This window comes from Cavia porcellus, unplaced genomic scaffold (genome assembly GCF_034190915.1).
Source record: "Cavia porcellus strain 051 isolate PalLab524CR breed Dunkin Hartley unplaced genomic scaffold, mCavPor4.1 scaffold_8, whole genome shotgun sequence".
Lineage (NCBI taxonomy): Eukaryota > Metazoa > Chordata > Mammalia > Rodentia > Caviidae > Cavia > Cavia porcellus.
Window position 1 is genome coordinate 23,702,820 of NW_026947491.1, and position 23,523 is coordinate 23,726,342.

Consider the following 23,523-nt stretch of genomic DNA (forward strand, 5'->3'; position numbering starts at 1 on the left):
GAAAAGCATTTAAACTTTTCATACATAAGTTTTCTCTTCTTTGAACAAGGGATAATCATAGGGTTGCTCAGGTAGGTGTGGTGTCACATACCTGTAATGTCAGCCCTCTGGAGGTTGAACCTGGAAGATTGCCATGAGTTTGAGGCCAGCCTCAGTTATATAATGAGTTTAAGCCTAGCCTAGACTACATAGTGAAACTGTCTCAAAACAAACAAACAAACAAATGTAAAAGGTTTGCTCTTACTTGAATGCGAAGCACTTAAAAATATTAGGAATTTTTTTTCCTATTCCCCTTTCCTTTTTTATTCTTCTTTTTCTTTTTTATACTCTCATCTCCATTGTCTTTAGGCATAATATATAGGGTAGGTATGTTTGTCAGCTTTCCTGTCACAAGGACAAAGCACCCAACACCCACAGCTTATAGGAGAAAAGGCTTATTTGGGCTCACTGATCAGCCAGAAATGGTATGTTGGATGCGCATAGCAGATGAAAGTGGGTCATATCATGGCAACCAGGAAGAAGGGAGAGAAAGGGGGAGCCTGGAATAAGAACACATCCTTTCAGGTCATGCCCCCTATGATTCGCCTCTCATCAGTGCAGTAATCTGATTAGTACAATGCCCACATAATCCAGTTATCTTTCAGAAGCCCCATCTCTGAACATGAGATTTGTGGGGACATTTTAGATCTGGACCATAGCAGCAGAAAAGAAACTTTTAAAAAATGTAGTTAATTCTTTGCCTTCCCCAAATTCTCAGTGCTCAAGTTCCATAAGCACTGTTAAGAACTTCACTTAGGTTGTTCTTAACAGGTTGTTTGTGGATTTTTGTTGATGTTGTTGTTCTTGATTGAATCCCATCTTTTCCATTTAATAACTATGTATCCTCTTCAAGTGATGATGATCTTTGTTGGCATTTTTGAGGTGAGACTTAGGTTGCAGCTAGTTTAGAGTTGGCTGTGGAGCAATGAGAGGGTAAAGCAGCATGTGGGAGCTTCTTTAAGGGTGTTCTTTTTTTTTTTTTTTTTTTTTTTTTTTCCTTTTTATCGGTACCGGGGATCGAACTCATGACTGCCTGCTTACAAGGCAGGTGCTTATGCCGCTGAGCTAAACCTCCAGCCCTTTAAGGGTGTTCTTTTAAAGAGTCAGAGCTAGATCCAATTTAGGAAGGTGAGTAGAACTGATACGGAGGGGTTTTTGTTGTTGTTGTTGTTGTTGTTGTTGTTTTTTTTTTAGATTCAGGAGATTTTCAGCATGTTTATTGGTTGAGCAGAAAGAATGAAGAATGGAAAAGATAGGAGGTGTTAAAAATATAGGTTTAAAAAGAAGATACAAAAAGATGAAGTACTTGTTTGAAATCTTGAGTGGCAGTAAAAGATAAAACGAGCTGAGGGTGTGGTTGAGGGTGTAGCTCAGGGTTAGCATGCTTAGCATGCTCATGATCTGGGTTCAGTCTCCAGCTCTGCCCTATCCCCGAGAAAAAAGAACAAGTAAATATATATAGAAGCTCTAGACTTGCATGCTTACCTTCTGATAGTCTCAGAGTGGTGAGGCATGAGGTAATATACTCAGATTAAGTATACACAGGAATAAGAATAAACTAGAGGATGGTTTCATAGCAATATTTAGAGAGAGCTATTCTGAAAAGTGTGACAGGGAAGGAACTGATTAATGAAAGAATTCTTAGTTATGAGAAGTGCCCGGTCAAGATGAGATAACAGAAATTTGAAATGGAGCCAATCCAACATTCTCTAACCATGCTTTGTACAGTTAAATCAAGACACAGCAAGGAGTTTCATTTAGAGAAATAAGTCTTTAACACTGCATTAGTATTTAAAGTGGAAATTAATGCATGTAAAATAAAGATAATTCAGAGATGTTCAGTGCAGGTGGCATTAAACAACAAAAAGAAAAGTAAAAGCAAAACGGTCTGTTGTTCCTCAGCCTTGTTTTTAAATTTAAGAACTACCACATTGTAGAAAGTATGTCTGAATTACTTGGAATATGTAAGTTTGGGGCTACCACTTGAAAATGAAGCTTGTTGTATTTAGCTGAAGGAAAAGATATGTCTCAGGTAGGTGGCTTCATGACATGGACTTGGTGAGAAACCAAATACAAAAATGGAAGATACTCAGTAGGATGAAAGCTTCTTAGTCCCTGCATTGGTTTGCAGCACATGGTGGGTAAATGAGAAATGCTCTTTGAATACATATTATATATATGTGCGTAAGCAAATTTTTGAGTGTATCCATAGCATTTGGGAACACTAAGTCTTCCAGGCTACCAAAAAGTATGGAAAATCCTGGTTAGTCATTTGGTGCAAGTCATTTAACATGTGGTTTGATAAAATTCAAATTCTGTGAAGATGACAATTCAACACATTTACTCTCTTAGACGTTTCTTCCCTGCATCCTCTGTCACTGTTGTGAAACCTACTAGTTTCAGAACTTGTTTTTGGAGGAGGGAGGTGGATGAGGGAAAATGTTAAGCCTTTCACATGGTAGACAAGTGTTTTACCTTAATGCTTAATGCCGTGTCCACAACCTCTGCTAGAACTTTTATTGGAAATGAAAATAAAACGTAAGTTGCTTATCTAAGACATAAAAGAATCAAACAAGTCCATTATTGTATGGTCTATTTATAGGTATTACTACAAAGCATGTTTGGGTGACAAATGAATAAATTTGTGTTGACTGATGGGCAGTTATTTATTCATTGCCTTTACCCATGGTAAGCCTGGTGTAGAATTCAGTAAGAGTGGCGCTAAATTCCAGGTATTTTCATCAGGTTTTAGCAGTCAGATTTTACAGGGTCAGAACTCCACCCTTAATGATTCTTGTTCATTTGAGCTCACTTCCTTTCTTGTGCCCAGGGTTGGGAATGGCCAGTCACTTCAGTTAAGTGGCCATTCCATCATCCTTCTATGTAACAGCCAACAAACTTTGAAGTCTGTCCTTTCTCTCATATGCTATCAAGTTCTGTGAATTCTAACAAAATATACACGAGATGATAAAAGGATAATATTTAGGGAGTATGTTATGTGAATGAATGTTTGTCAGAACTTGTCAAACAGTACTGTTCATATCTGCATTTTTTTCTGTGTAAATTATGACAATATACAAATTACCTTATGTGTAGTAGTATATGTAGTAGTATACACTTCATACTTAGCGTCTGTGTGTTGGTATTCGTTATATACATGGGTTTACTTTTTTCATATGCACACATACTCATATAGCCAAGTTCTAACTGTTAACAACTCCACTGCTGCCTCTCTGATCCAAGTCATCAACAGGACACTTCTTATCTGAATGATTACAGTTGTTTTCTAGTTATTCTCCTCACTTCTCTCTTTACTGCCTGTAGTATATTTTTTTAAAGAGGATAAAACAATAAAAGCAATTTTAAAAAACAGTGTAAGAGATACAGGACTTCAAAACATTATGCAGTCAATGATAGTTACCATGATGCCTTTTGATGTTTTCAAAATAGCTGCAGATAACTTCAAACATAGTAAAAATCAAACAGAACAGAATAGAATAGAAACAGTAAAAACAAAACAATAAATGTAATAAAGAACTTCAAAGCAAGCCAATATTAAATCTAAAATAGCTACCATAATATATCTTGGTATCTTTAAAATAGCTGCTCCTGCCAACAGATTTGACATAGTCAATCAAAGGAGAATAAAATGGTGTAGGACTTCCAAAACAAGACCATAGGGAATCAGCAATGGCTGCAACCCTCAGAAGGAGATCCCCTCTAGATAGCACACTACGTACCACTATCCTCTGAATCTATGATTAGGTCACTGGCCCTACACCTGCAATGTTAGTGAAATACCAAAGCACCACAGGCATCCAATTGCATTTCACCTCCATAACTATCACCACAGCCTGTGTTTCTCCAGATGAGTCAGTCACTTAAGGCAGGGAGGGGATTGGTACTATTATTTGCTAGCCCACGCGTTGGAAGGGGCTGGGGTCCAGCTGTTCCAATCCAGCGGTGTCCTGCACATGATGCTGGTTTCCAGACTGGGCTTGCTTGCTGGTGTGGCCTTATTCTCTGTACCCCTGGTCTGTGAATGGCGCTGACTCACAGGGAGAGATTGGGATCTGGCTGTTCTAGTCCAGTGGCAGCCTGTGCCACACAATGTATTCTTATAAATATAATTCCTCTCAAAACCCTCCAGTGACTTCCCATCTTAGTAGCCAGTAAACACAGAATCCTTGCTTCAGTGCATGGCTGTCCTGTCTGTTGACCTCCATAAATCCATTGCACTCAGGGCCTCTGCATTTACTCTTGTTTCTTCCTGGAAGCTTTTCCCAGGTGCTTATGTGACTTTCTTCCTCAATTCCTTCAGGATTTTCGTCAGTGCCACAATCAGCAAGGCTTCCCTGATTCTTGGTATAATACCTCCCTGCCATTCTTTTTCTGCAGAGAGCTGTCACAGCATATATTCAAAGCATGAGCACTAGAACCAGATTGCCTGGCTTCAGTTTCTGTGTGACTTGGGTGCTCTCTCTGTGGCATAGCCTTACTAACTATAAAGTGGGGATAAATACACCGACAGTTCAGTTACTGTGTTTTATGACTTAGTGTGTAGTACCTGATACACAATAAGCTAATGTCATCTTTATTTTTCTTTTGTGTGTTATTTTCCCCAACAGTGATCACCTTCACAATGTATTAAGTATTTATTATTTATGGTTTCTTGCCATCAATATGTAGCCTCCATCAAAGTAACAACTTTTTTTTTACTTTTCTTCTACTTTTTTCTTTTCTCTCTTTTTCCCCCGTTTCTGTACCCTCATCATTTAGTGTTTATATTAGATAATAAATATTGTTCAGTCAAAAATGAATGAGGTGTCTCTATACTTTCAGGGCACTGTGGGATGCATTGGGGAAGGGATTAGAAACTTTTCCTCAAAGCGGTGGATAATTCATGTTTTAAACTTTGTGGCTCACAACTCTCTACTCCTGTTGCAGCATGAGAGCCTCCATAGATGATATGGAAATAAATATGTATGACTATGTTCCAGTGGAACTTGACTCAAGTGAGCCCATATGCTATAATTTGGCAGCCTCTGGGTTGGGGATTAATTATTGGCCTTCTTTTATTGGTGCTCAGTTGTCCTTCTTTGAGTCCATTCTGCACTGTAGCAATTTGTATTCTTCACTCCAAACTGAAATGAGAATAACTTGAAAAGCATTCCATTACCTGTGGTTACTTAGCTTACTTCTCATTGGTTATACAGAATTTCTGTATCTGTACTTTAATAGTGAATAAAATGTTAAAATATATTTTATACTTTTAGTATAATTTCAAGGCTCTGCTTTTTTATTACTGCTTTTCTCAGACAGCCAAAACATCCACTGTACTTACAATTCTGGCCAGAAGCATCTATAAAAGAAAAAGTTACCATGTGGTTGGTAGTATAACTGACATCCAGTTGAAATAGAAATCAACAGAAATTACCTACAAGACAAACAATATAGCTTTTGAAATTATTCTTAAAAACTTACTTCTCCAAAAACTCTTCTCTAGCCCATCACTTTTTTTTTACTGCTTTCCCCAGTCAATTTAGTATACTAGCAAGATTGCTTAAGTCCTTTAATACAATGAGTTTTTGACCATGTTATATGAATGAATGAAACTTTAACACAAAATTATATAGTTTTTATTGCAATAATTAAAGCAAAGTGGATTAGAAGCTGTAGTTAGCTGGTGTGGTGGTACATGCCTGTGGTCCTAGCATTATGGGAAGCTGAGATAGGAGAAGTGCAAGTTTGAGTCCAGGTAACTTAGCAATACCCTGTCTTTAAAAAAAAAAAAAAAAAAAAAAAAAAGCAGGAGGCGATGTTAAATTTTACTGCTTTTGCTGCTGGGGTGCATTATGTAAGTAGTTTAAGTATATGACTGCAATTAATGTTTATTCCATACAACCCAAAAAGGTTCTTACGTCACCTCTTTTGAATTTAGCGGTGCATTCAGCAGCAGCAGCAGCACTACAGTTTCCCATTTCCCATTTAATTGCCTTTATCATTTTATATGTATGAGAAGACAGCAAACCTGAACCTTGCTTTCTCATTGCTGGGGCTTCTTTAGTCCACACATTGCCCCTTTTCCATCATTTGTGGCCACAGTTTTAAATCAAATTGTTACATACACCTCCCAAGACTGACCTAGTGTGTCCTCGAGAACAGTGCTGCTCACGTGATCTCTGGTGAAAAACATACCTTATTCCTTGTTCTACTTCATTGTGGATTGCCTTATGTTTCATAAAATGTTTAAAAATAACATTGAGTTCCCAGCAGAATCCTAATTGGATTTCAGAGCAAAGTCAAATTGTTGTAAAGTTTTTTAAATGGTTATTCTTATTTTTTGTAGTTATTTTCTAATACACCACTAACGGTTTGTGAACAACAGAGCACATGGGAAGTAACATCATTCTTAAGTGGCGGTTTCCAAATGTTCTTAGCCCAGTGTAAAGACTTTCTTATGCCATGATACCAAGTATGTTTGTGTGCACTTCTATTCCTCCCTCTCCCTCTCTCATCACTGGAATTGCAGCTACTCAAAACCAGAGAGCCTTTTTTTTTTCTTGGTCTGTCTTTTGCACTGTTTACCTCTACTGCCTGCACGTGGTAGCCTTCAGTCAATATTTGTTGTATATGTGCATATGTCTATATAATTAAATCAAAATAAGACCTGTCTCTTTGTGAAATACTTTTATTTTCTATTTTATTAAAATAAATGCTCATTATGTTCTACTAAATGTGCCTGTCTCCTAATCTTAGAAATCTTGACCCATGGTTTTTAAAGATGCTTGTGTATATAGGAATTTGTTGTTCCTTTACCACTCGTCCCAAGCTGTAGGCTGCTATTACCCACCTTTTTCTTTTTTTTTTTTTTGGTTGTGAGGATTGAACCCAAAACCTTTACCTGAGCTATGTTCCCAGCCCATTTTTATATTTTATTTTGAAATAGGCTTATAGCCTCTTGCCTAGTTGCACAGGCTAAACTCAAACTTAAAAATCCTCTGTGTCAGCTTTGTAGAGCGCTGGCATTACAGGTGTGTGCTACCACATCTGGTTTATTACCCATCGCTGCCTTCCTTAACTAGTGAGATGCATTCTCTTACACTCTGGAAAGGCTTACCTCAGGCCAGTAGTTCAAACAGTTAGCATAGGTTGCATTGATGAGCCTGGGTAGCAAAATAAGAAACAGATGAGTCTCTAAGATTTCTTGTTTTGAGTTACTGTTTTTTAGTTTTGTTTTATTTTGTTTTGTATTTTTCTTCTTTTCAGTTCTGGAGATTGCTCTCAAGACATTTTTCATGTTTGCCATATATAATGATCACATTCATCATGGGGACTTTATATCTGTGTATAATGTATCTTAATTCTTTTTTCCCCTCGTTTCCCTCCCAGTTTACAAAAACCTTTTCCATTTTCCATTTTCCCTTCAATTCTCTTTTTTTAAAATTCCTTTTCCCTTCTTTCTCTTCCCTCTCACCTTCTCCTTTGAGCTTCTTCCTGCTTCCTAACATCTATCCTTCATTTTGCTCCTTATTTACACTTTGGATTTCCTACACAAGAGAAGTAATATGGTATTTAAACTTGTGGGTCTGATTTATTTCACATAAGATTATGAATGCATTCATTTACCTGAAAATGTCTTGTGTTTATCCTACTTTGTGGCAGAGTAGCACTCCATGTATATAAAAACACTGCATTTTCTTTATTCATCTCTTGATGGGCATATGGGTAATTTGCAAGATTTAGCTATTTCGAATTGTGCTGCTGTAAACACAATGCATGTGTCCCTGTGATATGATGGCTTTAACTCTTGGGAAAGATACCTAGGAGGGGAATAGCTGGGTCAAATGGAACTTCTATTTTTTGTAAGGAATCTCCATACTCATTTTGGGTTGTACCACCCTTTTTATGTTTTTTTGTTTGTTTTGAGGCAAGGTCTTGCTAAATTGCTCAGGATAAGCCCATACTTGCGATCCTACCTCAGCCTCCTGAGAAGCTGGGATTATAGGTATGTACCACTGTACCTGGAAAGTGTCTAGGTATTTAATAGCTAAAAAGAGAATTGAGTTAGAGTTAGAATGGGTAGAATAATTACAAGTTGAAGCAGCACCCCTGTTGCTCCTCTGTCCTATTGTAGTCTAGATTTGCAAACTGAGGAATAATCCTATTCTGAAGGAAAACTGAACGTTGTTTGCCTATCTCTTGAAGATCATTACATTTGTCTTGTAAGATGATGGTGATTGAATCTGTCCCAATTTATCTTAAAAGTTGTGGTTAGGAGGTAGCTTTCTGGGTTATGCAGCTGTGAGGATTCCATTCACCAAAATGGAATGTAGGAACTGGAATAATGATGACACAGTGCATGTGTATGTTTCAGGAGTCCTTCAGCATATCAGCATCCTGCAGCATTTGATGTGTACCCCCTGAGATAGGGCTATCAGAAACCTGGTCTCTGTTTTCAAGGGGCTCACTTCTTAGTCAAAGAGGTTAGTACTGTGAATCAGAGTTGTAAAAGAGGCATGCCATGTGTGGCATAAGGCAAGGATGACGTGAAGGACAGGACGCTGGAACTGAGTATGGAAAATAGTTGTCCTTCCACATCTGTGGATTCCATCAATTGCAGATTGAAAATATTCAGGAAAAAATTACTGAATATGAATAGATTTTTTCCTTATAACTATTCCTTCAACAATGTAGCATAACAGCTATTCACATAGTGTAGACTTTGTACTAAGTCTTGTAAGTAATCTAGAGATGATTTAAAATACACAAGAGGTTATACATAGGGAGTTTTTTTGTACATAGGTTTTATATGTAAATACTATACTATTTTGTATAAGGGACTTTAGCTACAGTGGATTTAATATCTATAGTGGTAGTACTGGACCTAGTTACCACAAATATGAAGAGACAACTGTATGTGAAAGAGGTCCCAGCAAGGAAGGACTAGCACTTAGGACAGTACAAAGGTAAGAGAAGAGGAAAATGTCTAAATGCAGGGGATGTCAGGCAGTACGGTGAAAGGCTGGAAGAAATAGGGATCCTGTGGGTAGTCTATAGTTTTGAGGCTTGAGAGAAAGGTCAAGGTTGGTAATCCTAGTCAAGACATAATAACTACTCAATAAAACCTACTGAATCAGTGAGAGGCATTGGGAACAACATGATTCTCAAACTCAAATCTCACTTCCTTAGTAGCCTTGAACAAATTCATACCTTTTCTGTGCAGTCATAGCAATAGTTAGTAAGAACAGATAGGAGAAATGGAGCATTTTTGTCAGTTTATTTCTAGGCATTCATTTACTGACATTTAAAACACATTAGTTTTTCAAATAATAGCAACATTTTTATATTCAAGAAATAGAGAATTTTGATTTGTTGTATCAACCATTTTATTAACTGTAGTTATCATTCCTAAATATTACTAACAGAGAGCCAAAGGGCTTTTCTTTTGTTACTTCATCTATTCAGATACCAACTTTGCCCCATAATCCTTTGTGACTCCACTGTAGTGAGCAAAAGAAGTAACTTAATTCCAGCCTTTTGTGCCCTGCCCTACAATTTGCCATTTGTGAGAGTCTTCCATTTTCTGACTGCCTGTGTATGTTTGAAGGTGCTTGAAATCTTTTAAATATATGGATGAAAAAATTTAAATTTGTTCTTGTACCTAACTTCATATATAAAAATGTTCATAAAACAGTATGGTGTATCCTTACTGATGTAAGTATTTACTTATCACCCATCTTCAATAATTGTCAACACATGCCCAATCATATTTGACCTATACCTTTTTATTATTTTATTTTGACATTTATTTTTATTTTAAGTTGCCCAAGCTGATCTCAGACTTGGAATTCTCCTGCCTCACAGCATCTCAGAATGCTGGAATTAAAGTCATGTGCCACCACACCCGACAAATCTGTATGTTTACCCTTATTCTCTTCTATTTTATTTTAAGTCAGATTCCAGATGCTACATCATTTCACCCATGAATATTTTGCCACTCATCTCTAATGATTTCTTGAATCAAGATTCAAGAAAGCATTACCATTAGCCTTAAAATTAAAATAATTTCTTAATTTAAATGCAGTGTTCAAATTTCTTATATCCTATTATGTTTGCTTTACAGTTTGACCAATCTTGAACATTAGATACCACCTTTATTGCTAACACCTCTCTTCTCTTTTTTTTTTCCACTTTTCCTCTCCCAGTCGCCATTTCTTACCTGTTACCCATTTCAAGTAATTCTCAATTTTTCTAAGGATATAAGAGCAGATCAAGGATGAAAAGTATTTGAGCTGATGAAATGGGGAGGAAAAAATACATGGTAACAGACACATCACAGAGAACCAGAAGACACAGGGCTGTGTGTAAGAATTTCTACAATGTCAAATTAAAAAAAAAAAAAAAAAAAAGGACTTCCGGGAGAACATGGCGGACAGATAACAGCAACTACCGGCGGCTCTCTGAAAGACTCGGCTCAGAAGCCAGGAATGGTGGGGACTAAGGAGACATAAGTCGGTGGAGATATGCTCTGCTGACTCAGGAATGAACTGGGCTGAGAGAAGCCAACTTGGAATGCAGTCCTGGTGCTAAAACAGGAACAGAAAAGACTCGGTGTGGAGGCTGGAACCGCGCCATTGTAAGCCGCGATTTGGGTTTCCCGCCGCGCAGCGGCTGGCTGCCTCTACAGCGGCTCGGCAAGGAGAGAGACGCGCGGAAGCTCTGAGAATGGCAATCTGCGAACGGCAGGGAGGTGTGCACTGACTTGTGGTGAGGTGAGTGAGAGAAACTGACACTCTACCACAGTTTGACTCCAGCAGAGGACTTTCTGGGCCCGAGCAGTCCTGCGGGAGCAGGACGCGGTGGCAACTCCAGTCACACATCCCCCTCTCGGGCGGGATTGGTGAAAAGTGCCTGGCCTGCGTGACGCTGCCGGCGGACCTGGTAGACTGTCCCAACCCAGATCCCAGAGCCTGACGGTGGCCGGGAGGGGAGACGCGTAGGCTGCCTGGTCCGTAACTCCCTGGTGCGCAGCGGTGAGCGGGAACAACTAACTGGCGCAATTCGATCAGGCTGTGGCTGACTGGGAGAGAAGCTGGGCCTCTTATATAAGCTTGCATATATAAGGAACAGAGAAGAAGAGGCAGCATGGGAAGAGGCAGCAACAAGAAAGGCTCCTTGGCCCCCAATTCTGAGAAACAGGCAATAGCAGACACCACACCAATACACATAAGGCACCATATAGAGAGCCTCATAGACCAATTCAGGAATGAAGTTATCAATGACCTGAAGCTAGAAGTATGCAGAATAGTTAGAGAAATGTTAAGTACCACCCAAGAAAAAACAGGTGGTGGAATGGAAGAACAGAAAAAAAGGGGAGAATTGTTTGATGGAGAAAACAGAGAAAGCATAGAATACGTGAAGCAGGTTCAAAGGGACTACCAAGATACTAAGAAGTCTATAGAAGACTGGCATAACAGCTTGAAAGAAACTAAGGACAGACTATCTGAACTGGAGGGCAGACTTGTAATATGGGAGAATGAAATGAAAAACTTCTTAAAAATAACAAAGAAACAAACAGCAATAATACAAAGACAAGAAGATGATAAGAGGATCCATAACTTAAGGATTAAGAACATAAAAGAAGAAGTAGGGACACAAACAAGTGAACTACAAAAGCTACTCACAGAAATAATCCAGGAGAATTTTCCTAATTTAGCAAAAGGTAAAGATACTCAGATGTATGAGGCATACAGGACCCCAGCTACCTACAACCCAAACAGAGCAACACCCAGGCATATAATAATAAAAATTCCAGAAATTCAATACAAGAACAGAATATTAAAAGCTGTAAGAGACAAGAAACAGACCACTTACAAGGGAACACCCATCAGAATTACAGCAGATTTCTCTGCACAAACCATCAAATCACGAAGAGCGTGGGGGGAAATAATTCAAGCATTGAAAGATAATAATCTCCAGCCAAGATTGAGATATCCTGCACAACTGTCCCTGGAAATTGATGGAAAAACAAGGTGCTTCCAGGATAAAGAGGAACTGGGGGAATTTGCAACCACCAATTCAACTCTACAGAGAGTATTGCAGGATATTCTAAAAAAAGAAAAATACAAAGAATCCAGAAATAATGGCAGAGAGGCCACAACAAATGGAGCAGAGAACAAAATGAAGAAGACAAACTGACCTCTACGGAAAGAAAAAGAGCTTAACAGAAATGAGGCAGAGAAGATTGGATGATAGGAACAGCTATTTTGGAGAAAATGACATCTTAATAGGTAATACAGATTTAGTATCATCTTGTTTTGAAGTCTCATCTAGCTTTTGTCCTTCTGTCTCCAATGGTCTAAATAGGCTGTATCTTATTGGATTTTATTATGTACGATAGTATAAGCAAAAACCTTTTAAAGACAAGGAGATTATACAGAAACCATTGTTCATTTTGTTAGTCAATTCTAAATACTCTGTAACGCTGTCATTCTCTTGAATGGTCTTACATTGTTTTGATATACTTAATGCTACAGTATACGAAGTTGTACTCAAGGATTTCAAAGAAAGAAACAATATGGTAACTACTTTTAGGTTAGGATTATCTGGTGGTGAAACACTATTCTGCTTAAATGGTTATGTTTTGATCTGCGCTGTTTCGTTGTTATGCCCTCTTTTATCTCCATCTCCACTCCATTATTTACTTTTTTATCTTTATCCTTTTAATTAAAGGAAAAAAAATAGCAGGATATATTATAGTAACCCACTTTGACTTTTCATTACCTTGATTTAAAGCCCTGTATTACTCTCACCATCTGGTTTTTAACTGATGTTCCCCTATTCTGTTTTGCTGGATAGTATCAGGTTCGAAAGTTTAGGCATCAGCTGTGAAGATAATGAGATTCATTATGACGCCCATTCTTGTTGACTTTTATCTACTTTTGAAGACCTACAATGTCTCCAATGTTTTGGTTTTGTCGGTTTTATTCTTTACTATTTTGTTCAATTGTATTATAACTAATGATATAGGCAATTCTATTAGAGATAGTGGGAGGCATTATGGTAACCATTGTTGATCACCTTGTATTATGTTTTTACATTATCTATTATGTCCACCCTTTTGACTTGACCGATTCTGTTCTGTTATGTCACATTTGGTTTTACTCTCTTCCAAAAAAGTAATAAGAACCGTGGGAGCAATGAAACCCAAAATGTGTAATAGTCATGGTACAAAAGAGAGGAAAAGAAAGTGCTCCAAACTATATAACTGCATGTATATTTAAGTGTATAAGATAGAAAATGATATCACAGAGTTTTATTGGATCAATGAACAGAACTGTTTGCAGTATAATTGATGGAATGTCCACTTTACAAGCTTTAATTTTGTGACTTGAACAATTATTTCTAAGATGACAATATGTAATCCATTAACTAGTGATTTCCTACTGTTCATTTTTTTTCTGTGAATCTGTATAACTTGTACCCTTTCCCTGCTTTTTTTCTTTTCTCCTTAAATAAAATTAAAAAAAAAAATGTAAAAAAAAAAAAAAAAAGAATTTCTACAGTGTCAAGCTTTGAGGACTTAGTTGCTGAGGTTTAAAGGGATTTTTAAAATTAAAACTGGAATTGCTTATTCAGAACTGTTGCTTTTGGGTCAAAAATTACAGAGTAGAGAGAGAATTCTGACCTTATTTACCTTGGCAGCCAGTTCCTGGCTCACCTGGGCATGGCCTCTTATCCCATGCACAGTGATAGAGTGCACCTCACACTTGCTGGAGAGCTTGGATAAACAGACTGGGGCCTGCCACTAGTCTGATTGGATGGGCTGAGGGAAGGGCCTGAGAATTTGTAATTCTAAACAGCTTCCAGGTAATGTTGTGTCCCTGTTGTTCCCAAACCAGTGACCTAGTAGTAGTCCCCCTTCTGGCTCCTGTTTTTGTTTTGTATTGTTCTTTTGAATTTTTCTTTTTTTTAAAAAAAAAAAAAAGGATAAAAATAATACAGAATTTCAAATAAAAAAAGAAAGAAATCAACACTAGTTAATATATTGCATGTTGTTATCTTAGAAATAGTTGTTCAGGTTACAAGATCTAGGCATAAAAAATGATCAGTCATTGAAACAATGACATCACAAACTGTTTGTTTTGATGAACTGAGAATTAGTAGTATACCTAACTATCTTGCACACATATACATACATAGTTATATGTGTATACCTACATACATGTAATCTTTTCTTCCATTTCTCCTTTCCCCTACCCCAGTTGTTGTTTCCTTTTGAGCATTTTCTTTCCCGCTCATTATTACAATATGTATTGTATATTTTGAATCTTACTACCCTTTCAGTTTTTTTTTTTTTTTTTACACTAGGGAGACTACAATATTTACAAATGTGACTCTCAAGTATAGTCTCAAGTTGTCTCCATTTACCTATAATGGCCTCAAGATTATCTGTTTTATACCTGAATAATATTCTACTATATAGAAATACCACATCTTTATCCATTCTGTGGTTGATGGGCATTTTGGTTGTTTACAAGATTTAGCTGTTACAAATTGTGCAGCTATAAACCTCAGTGCACATATGTCACTGTGACATGACCTTTTCAGTTTCTCTGAGAAAATACCCAGAAGGGTAATAGCTGGACTGAATGGGACTTCCAATCCTAGTTTTTTGAGGAATCTCCATACTGATTTCCACAGTGGCTGCATCAGTCTGCACTCCTACCAACAGTCGAGACGGTGTTCCTTTTTCTCCACAGCCCTGCCAACATTTGGCAGCAGTTGATTTCTTTATGGGAACCATTCTTTCTGTAGTCAGATGGAATCTCAGTGTTGTTTTAATTAGTATTTCTTGAATGACCAATGACATTTAACATTTCTTCATGCCATTTATTTGCCATTTTTACTTGTTATCTGTGAAGTGCATGTATCTCAGATGCCCATCTTTGGTTGGGTCTTTGAATTTGGGGGGCCTGATTTTTTTTCAATATTTTATATGTTCTAGACAGAAGTGCTTTGTTTGAGGGACAGCTGTCTAAAATTCTTTCCCATTTTGTGGGTTTTCTTTTTACTCTGTTGGTGATTTCTTTTGAAGTGCAAAAACTTTAATAAGATGAGATCCCAGTTGATTCCTTGAAGTACTTCTCATGCAGTTTGCATTTTGTTCATGAACTCTTTACATACCCCATGTCTTCAAGATTTGTCCCTATCTTGTCTTCCAGGGGATTTAGTGTTTCTATTTTAATCTTTAAATCTTTGATCCATTTTCACTTTAGTTTACTGCATGGTGATGGACATGGGTCTAGTTTCAGTCTTCAGCATGTGGCGAGTGAATTTTTCCATCACCTTTTATTAAAGAGACTATCTACCTTCCAGCAAACAAGTGTACCAGCAAACAAGTGTAGCCCCTTTGTCAAATATAAGGTGGCTGAGTATCTAGTGTTAAGTTCTCCCATTATAATTGTGTTATTGGCTGTTTGATTTTTCATTTCTGTTAATATTTGTTTTATATAGCTGGGTGCTTCTAATTTTGTGCTTATATATTTAAGATGTTATCTCTTCCTCTTGAAATTTTTCTCTAACTAGTATGTAGTGATTTTCTTTATGTCTTTTGATCATTCTTGGGTTGAAGTTTACATTGTCTGCAAACAGAATAGCTACTGCTGCTTTCTTTAGAGGGGGTGTTCCTGTTGCACAGAGTATTGTTTTCCATCCTTTTAGTTTCAGTCTATGACTTTCCTCTTGAATTAGATGGGTTTCTTGTATATATCAGATGGTTGGATGTTGTTTCTTGATCTATTCTTCCAGTTCTGTTTGTCTTCATTGTGAATTGAAGCCATTTTACTTTAATGATTATAACTGATACATATTGGTTTATTTTTGACATGTTATCTTTCTGCTGTTGATTTTTTACCTCTCTACTCTGTTTTTTGTTTGTTTGTTTGTTTGTTTGTTTTTTTGCCTCGTTTAGTGGTTTTTCCAAAATCTATCTAGAATATCTTTCAGTGTTCTTTGCAGGATTGGTTTGGTGGTCTTGAAGTTCTTCATCTGTTTTTGTTGTGGAAGTATCTTATTTCTCCCTCCATTTTGAAGGATAGTTTTGCAGGGTACATTAGTCTGGGATGGAAGCCGTTTTCCTTTAGGATCTGAAATATTTCACTTCATGATCTTCTTGACTTCATTGTTTGTGTTGGGAAGTCTCCTGTGATTCTGATTGACTTCCCTTTATAGGTGATATCTCTTGTCTCTAGCAACTTTTAATATTCTGTTCTTATATTGGATTTCTGGGATGTTGATTATTATATGTCTGGGTGTAGTTTGTTTTGGTTATGGCTATTTGGAGTTTTATATGCTTCATTTACCTGTATCACAGTTTTCATTCTCATGTTTGGGAAATTTTCAGCTATTATTTCTGTTAATAGCCTCTTTATTCATTTGTGTTGTCACCTTGTTTTTCATTTATCCGTATCAATCTTATGTTGTTTTTCTTCGCATCATCTGGCAGCTGTTGAGGTTATTTCCTGATTCCTTGTTACTTTGAAAAGCTCTTTCCTGTTTACTAGATGCAATCTTGTCTTCAAGGTCTGAAAGTCTGTCTTCACTTTCATTGAGGTGGTTTTACCAACTTTTAATCTAATTTTTGACTCTCAGTATATATCTCTTTGAATATGTTTCATCCATTCTGTTTTTTTCTTATATTATTCATGCAAGGTTTCCATCGTATTTTGCATTTCTCTTTCATTTTGTCATTTTCCTATGTTCCCAGGTTGCTCCCAGCCACTTGGGGTCACTGGGCAGGGTCCAAATAGGCCTGGAGGGACCTTCCCTTGGGTCCTCTGGTGATAGGAGATGCTGAGTGGGGCCCTACGAGTCTCTGACTAAGGCACCAAGGCTTCCCAGTGGTATGGAAATGGCTGTGCACACTTTTGGCTTGCCAGGCAGAGCGTGGGAGGCTCTGGACCTGGGTGGGGCGAGGAGCAGTCACTGGGTAAGGCCCAAATAGGCCTGAAGGCACCTTCCTGTGGGTCCTCCAGTGATATGGGATGCTGGGCAGGGACTTACCAGTCTCCAAGCAATGTGTCAAGGCTTCTCCATGGGATGGAAATGGCTATGTGCAGTTTTGGCTTGCCAGACGGAGTGTAGGCAGTTCCGGGCCACGTGGGAGTCGCTGGCCAGGGACCATATAGACCTGGAGGGACCTTCCCATGGGTCCTCCAATGATGGAGGATGCTGGGCAGAGCCCTACCAGTCTGAGCAAGGCACCAAGGCTTCCTCACAGGATCAAAATCGCTGTGCGCACTTTCGGCTCGCCATGTGGAACACAGGCCACATGTTTAAAAGTTCTTTCCTTTCATCATCACTAGGTGCAATCCTGTGTTTAAAGTCTGAAAGACTAACCTCGGGTTCATTCAAACAGCTTCCTCGGCTTTAAATGGAGCTTTTTAATTTCCTGGCTATCTCTTTGAATTTGTTTCATATATTCTATTTGTTTCTCAACTATTTGTTCAAGGTTTCCATCTTTTTGCCATGCTCCTGTACTTTTTTTTAACCTATGTCTTCTCTAGGTGTTCTTTTATTAAGGTTGTCATTTCTTTCTTTACCTGAGAAATTATTTCTAAACTGATTTCCTCTGTAGCCTCATGGATTTGTTTCTTCTATTTCACTTGCTATCTTTCCAGAAATTTCAGGAGTGTGACTTCAAATGTTCTCTATTTTAGTGCCTCCTGTGCTTGTTCCTGATGGACTGGACATTTGAGGTTGCACATTTGCTTTTTCATTTTGTCATTTTCATCTCTTGGCTTAATATTTTGGTCTTTTCAATCCTGCTCGTCTCAACTATCCATTGTGTGTGTCTTGGAGTCCTACTGTATGGGTGATGTTTGTCCAGTTACTGGGTCTCACAGTGAAGGGGAGGGCCAGTCACCTAAATTCCTCCTGCAGTGCCTGTTGGGCAAGTCTTATATTTTCCCTAGGCTGACTAGCCTAGGAGTGTTGATGTAAGCCAACCCTTAGCTCCTGTTATTACTCTGGCTTTAGGCTGTTCCAGGCTTCCAGATTTACCTCGCTGTATTGTGTGCCTCAGTTGACACCCTACTGTGTCACTGGGAGTCTCCTAGGCCCTTTCAAGTTTCTCTGGGGTGAGGGGCACAGGGAGGCCTTGTCGATGCTCTCCTCAAACCCCTTGCCTGGTGTTCTCTGTGTGGAAGAAGTATACCCACACTGTTGCTGAGCTCACCAAAGTCCTACAGCTGGGGGTGGGAGTGTTGTTGCTGCTCCTGTTGACCCACCGAAGTCCTCTATTTGAAGGAGAAACTCACCTGACTGTCACAGGCCCAGTGAGGTACTCTGTGTGGGTGAGGGATTGCTGATGCTTTTACCAGCCCCCTCCAGGGTTTTGCAGGTGGTGAACTACATTGCTGATGGTCTATGGGTTGCTGAGGTGTCTAGGGTAACGGGGGGGGGGGCGTGTTGAGTAATGATCCCTCCTTCTGAATGTTTCTGAAGTGAAGGAGGAGTTGCAACCCACGATTTTGCTGCTCCCAGGGTCTCTGGGGTGGAAGAGGAAGGGCTGACAGCAGTGCTGCCAGCCTGAGGTCTGATGATCCCACTGGCTGCAAGGATCCCCAGAGTAGAGAGCAAGGTACTGCTGACAGTCCCACTGGCTGCAGGGGTCCTGGTCCCTGTTTTTAAGACAGTTTATCTTTGCTAAGGTTGTATTGCTGCACACAATGAATATTAGTGATTATCCTGTCTGTGTAGCCTCTTAAACATGGGGACATGGCAAAAAGCAGCATATGAGTAATTTATGTAAATGTATGTTATGTTTTCATTATGACTATATCAATATAGCTGTCAATGCATGTCAACATTGTCTTTCTAAAGGAGTTTCTTCTGTCAAGTATGTTAATTTCAGTGAGTTCTGTGTTTTTTAGGCAAGAAGTTTGAAGTTTATTTTGAAATCCTAAAATGAGGTATACCAGTCAGGTTTTACTAGAGGAACAGATGTAACACCAGATACACAAATGTATAACAAATTATAAGATTGATGGTCTACCACAGAGTTGGGTAAAGAGGCATACAGAGGATGTCGGCATGTTGGAGGCTGAAGAGTTCAGTTCAAAGTCTGGAGCTCACTGCAGTGTTCCATGTAAATCTATGTAAGTAAGACAATGGGTCTTCAACCAAATGCTGAAGAATCTGTGCCAGAAGGCTGAAGAGTCTGCCACAAAAGGTGAAGAGCCTACTCCAGAAAGGCTGAAAAGTCTTGTGGAATCCAGTCAGTCTGCAGCAGCAGAAGCCAGGAGAAGATATCGAAGACTGGAGTTCCTCCAAAACACCAACAATCAGTGCTTCCTCATTTCTCTTTTATTGTATACAGGCTACCTACTCTAGGGGAGGTCCTTTATATACACACACTCTCCCAAGTACCCTCCTCTGGCAGGCTGAAGATGCTTACAAAGTAAAAACCTGACCCCCTGCTGAATCACTTAAAACTTCTAAACTTCTCAAGTTGACAAAAAGAACAAAGTCCTAGAACAATAGGGGAATGTCCTCCACATCCTAAGATGTAGAGCTGTTGAGTTAGTTAATTATATACTATATCAACCATTACATAAGGTGAAGAAGTTAGGACAAAATATTATTCTTGCTAACATACAAAACAAACTTAATTTTCTTGCAGTTTTCACAGAAATACTGGGCATCTTGCCTGACCTAAAACATCAATTAGTGACCAATACAGCAAAAAATTATAGTTGTATGCCAAGCCTTGAGCCACCATACCCATTTCTGGAACTTTCTGTGACAGTTTATTCCATTCAGATCTGCTCTAAATTGAGTCCTGACCAAGCTTAAAACAACCTAACCTTCTGTTGGGTTTTTTTCTTTTTGTTCCTTACCATAATGTTAATATTATCCACAGAAATTGCTTTTCGAAAGCTTTTCTAAACTTACATTTATTAATCCTTTAGGATAGGAAATCACTCAGCTCAGGACTCCTGCAAACAGGCCTTTGCTTAGCTATTTGCATCACTCAGCAAAAAAGGGGATTTGCCACTTTGAACTATAGCTTTGAACCCAAGTATGCTGCCTTGGGTAGTTGTATTTCCTGATTCCTTTTCTCATCAAGTCACTTAAAGAGGTAAACATCACCAACCTAGAATCCAGAAATAAATTTGCTATCTTGTAGGAATTATGGTTGATGAAGTGTTAATTGTCTTGTGTTTTTTTGTTTGTTTTTGTTTTGTTTTTTACACCTGAAACCAAATCAGCACCTTTCTAGGAAGCGAATAATGCCAACTAGGAGAGCTGGATGTTTTAGCCTTTTCCTTTGAACCTTTGGTGCATATGATTGGATTATTCATTATCCTTGATTCCTGTCATTATAGTACCATGCATATTCTACTTGTATCTTGCCACCTGTTTATTGCACTGTGATTTTATCTCTGGGTTCTAACAGTCATCTTCATTCCTGATTTTTAATACTTGAGATAAAATTTACACAGCAAAATGTAGTAGTGCAATTTGAATGAGTTTTTTTTTTTTTTATTTATGTTTTGTTTTATGGTATTGGGGCTTGAATCCTTAGCACATTTGCACTGAGGTACATCTCCAGCCCTTTTTTGTGTTTCTGAGGAGGTGTTGCTAAGTCACCCAGACAGGATTCAAAATTGCAGTCCTCCTACTCCAGCCTCTCAGAGTGCTGAGATTACAGGGAAGTGCGACCACACCCAACCGAGTGGGTTTGTTTTAAAATAGAAAAGGTTTATTTGGAAAGTAATTATAGGAATAAGTGTTAGAGAAACGTGGGAAGTAAAACAAAAAGGAGCTAATAAATGATGAATTATGAAATAAGTTATTACTCTGAGTGGAATGTAAGCCTCTAGTAACTTGGGTACCAGTGTAGATTACACAAATTGGAGTTATCCCTTCAAGGAGAAAGTGTGCTGGAGTACCTAAAGTTGATGACTACTCTGAAGAGGCATTTGTGTCGTGGCATTTCCAGACCAGCAAGGGCTTCCTGGAATCTACAGATAGCTAAAACTTGGTTGATATCCATTGCAGTGTGGTTGAAGTGTCAGTAGAATTTGCCCCAGTTAGAAACTAAACAGTGCTATTTATACATAAGTTTTAAAGGAATGTCTGATTAAGCAGGTTTTGAACTAATTTTATGCTTTCAACATTTAGCTAGTAACTGATAGTTCTTTCCTAGTTAAAGAACAGGATTGACATTTAGATTCTTAATGCCTGGCATGTTTTAAAAATCATTGCTTATGTCTGAGGGTATAGCTCATTAGTACAGCTCCTACCTGGTAAGTGTGAGGTTATAAGTTCAATTTCTGGTACCAAACAAAATAAAAGAAAAAACTGTTTGACAAAGCCATTGCTTACTTTGGTGAGTATTTTTCCTTATGAAGTTTTAAAACTCAGATTCTTTATTTTTGTGTTGGTAAATTTTTGCAATACATAATGGTTACATTCATTGTAAGGGGTAGGTACATGTGGTTTATAACCCGTCTTAACTCTTCTTGTGTACCCTTTCCTACCTCTGCCTCCATTGTTTTGGTTCCTTCCCCGTTTGCAAAAGATGAGTTTTGACCAATGTATACATGTATTACCAATTCAAGCAAATTATTAAAAAGAAAGTTCTCCGAGTATTACCTTCAATCATATGCTACTTGAAAAGTAATTGTTTCATTTTCTATAACAGATTGCATATTCTCACAGTTGATCTAAATAATGTGATATGGTATGTTGTCATTTGAGTCTGGATTCTTCTGTTAAACATAATGCTGCATGTAGTATTTGTTATGGAATAATAGTCCATTGTATTAGAATAATGTTCTGGTATAGTAATTATGTAAGGAAGCCCAGAAAATCCTCAGAAATTCTGAGAATATAAGACTCTTTCTTAGAGTCTGTGGTTTTCTTAAACTTTATTTAGTCTTTTCATTTTTAAAAAATGTTTGACCAAGCCATGAAAATTAACACTGTTTTATTGATACAGATGCAGTAAGTAAGGCCACCTCTAAAATAACTCTGTGGGCAAGCCAGAGGTTTAATAAATATGGAAATTCTACTCTCAGTACTTCACTATTTATAGGTATGGCTCTTAATCTCCTCTGTAGTTCTTTTAAGACCCATTTGAAATTTGTTGAGATTTACTTTATAGCCTTATATAAATGACTTATGCTGGTGAACATGACATATGGACTTGAAAAGAATGTATAGTTTGTATTTGTCTTTTTTGTACTATAAACTGAATTAGGTTATGCTGAATTAGGTTATATGAATTAGGTTGATATGTTGCTCAAATATTCTATGTTACCAGGGTTTTCCATCTCCCAAGAGGACAAAAGACCTAATTCTAACCACATCAGTGGCTTAAACTAAATATAAAGGAACTAAATTATCTAATTTTTCATAATTCCTTGTCAGTTTTTGCTTTCTGTATTTTAAAACTGTTTATTTCTGAAAGCATTTGTGTTTATTATGACTTTTGAACAAATAAACAGTGGGTTTTCATTTTTGTAGTTAGTTTGGGTGTTCCTAAGAATTGAGTCCAGGGTCTTTTCACTGAACTATATCCCCAGCCTTAAAAATTCATTAATCTGTTTGTTTGTCTATCTACTTATTTTTGAGACAGTCTCACTGTGTAGTTCTGTAAGTCTTGAACTCACCATTCTTTTGCCTCAGTCTCCCAAGTATTAGGACCATAGGCATGCACTCCTCACACTTGTGTGTAAGTTAACTCTTATTCCTGTAAATACCCATGTTGGGCACAGTGGTTTACCCCTGTGGTTGAAGCTACTCAGGAATCTGAGAAGCAGCAAGATCATTGAGACCAGAGTTCAGTGTCTGTGTGTCTCAATAGCATGGCAAATCCTGTCTCAAAACAATACAATGCAAAGCAAAAACTACCATTTTTTTCTGCTTCTTGATTTGAAATTATTTTTAGAACTGAGTGTAGTTCAGTGATAGACCACGTGCTTAGCATGCAAAAAGATCTGCATTCAATCCCTAGCAATAAAACAGAAATTGTTTTTCTTACTGACTCATTTTTGCTTTCTGTGCATACCATATGTACATTATCGATTTTTAATCCTTTTACATGTTTCATATTTTAAATACCACTCCATTAATGGGATATCGTCTTTTAAAAAAAACTAATCTAATCTCTGGTTTTTACTAGTTCTATTTCATTTACATCCAATATGATTGTTTATGTGGTTCAGTTTAAGTCTATCATTTTGATACTTTGACTTTTTTCTTTCTTTTCTTCATCCATTGTTCATTACTACTTTCTTCTGGGTTTAATAAAAAGGAAGATTTTATTTGTATTCTTTTTCATCCACTAGATAGACTTTGTACTTATATCTCTATAGTTTTAGTGAATTACATGACTTATTCTTATTACAGTCTACCATGCATTAATATTAAACATCTTAGTGTATAATGTAGGAATTTTACTCTTATTTA

The 23,523-nt window shown here is 37.7% G+C and overlaps 1 protein-coding gene across 11 annotated transcripts in view; it reads left to right on the forward strand.

The window, feature by feature from the left end:
• The window catches only part of Ppfibp1 (PPFIA binding protein 1), a 206,126-nt gene that overhangs the window by 107,314 nt on the left and 75,289 nt on the right, over positions 1 to 23,523 (forward strand). The window contains exon 3 of one of the 11 annotated variants that reach the window (XM_063254464.1): positions 22,052 to 22,147. The exons of the other annotated variants lie outside the window; for them this stretch is intronic. The gene's annotated coding sequence lies outside the window, so the exon portion shown is untranslated. The remainder of the gene's footprint in view (positions 1 to 22,051; positions 22,148 to 23,523) is intronic. 11 annotated transcript variants of the gene reach the window in all.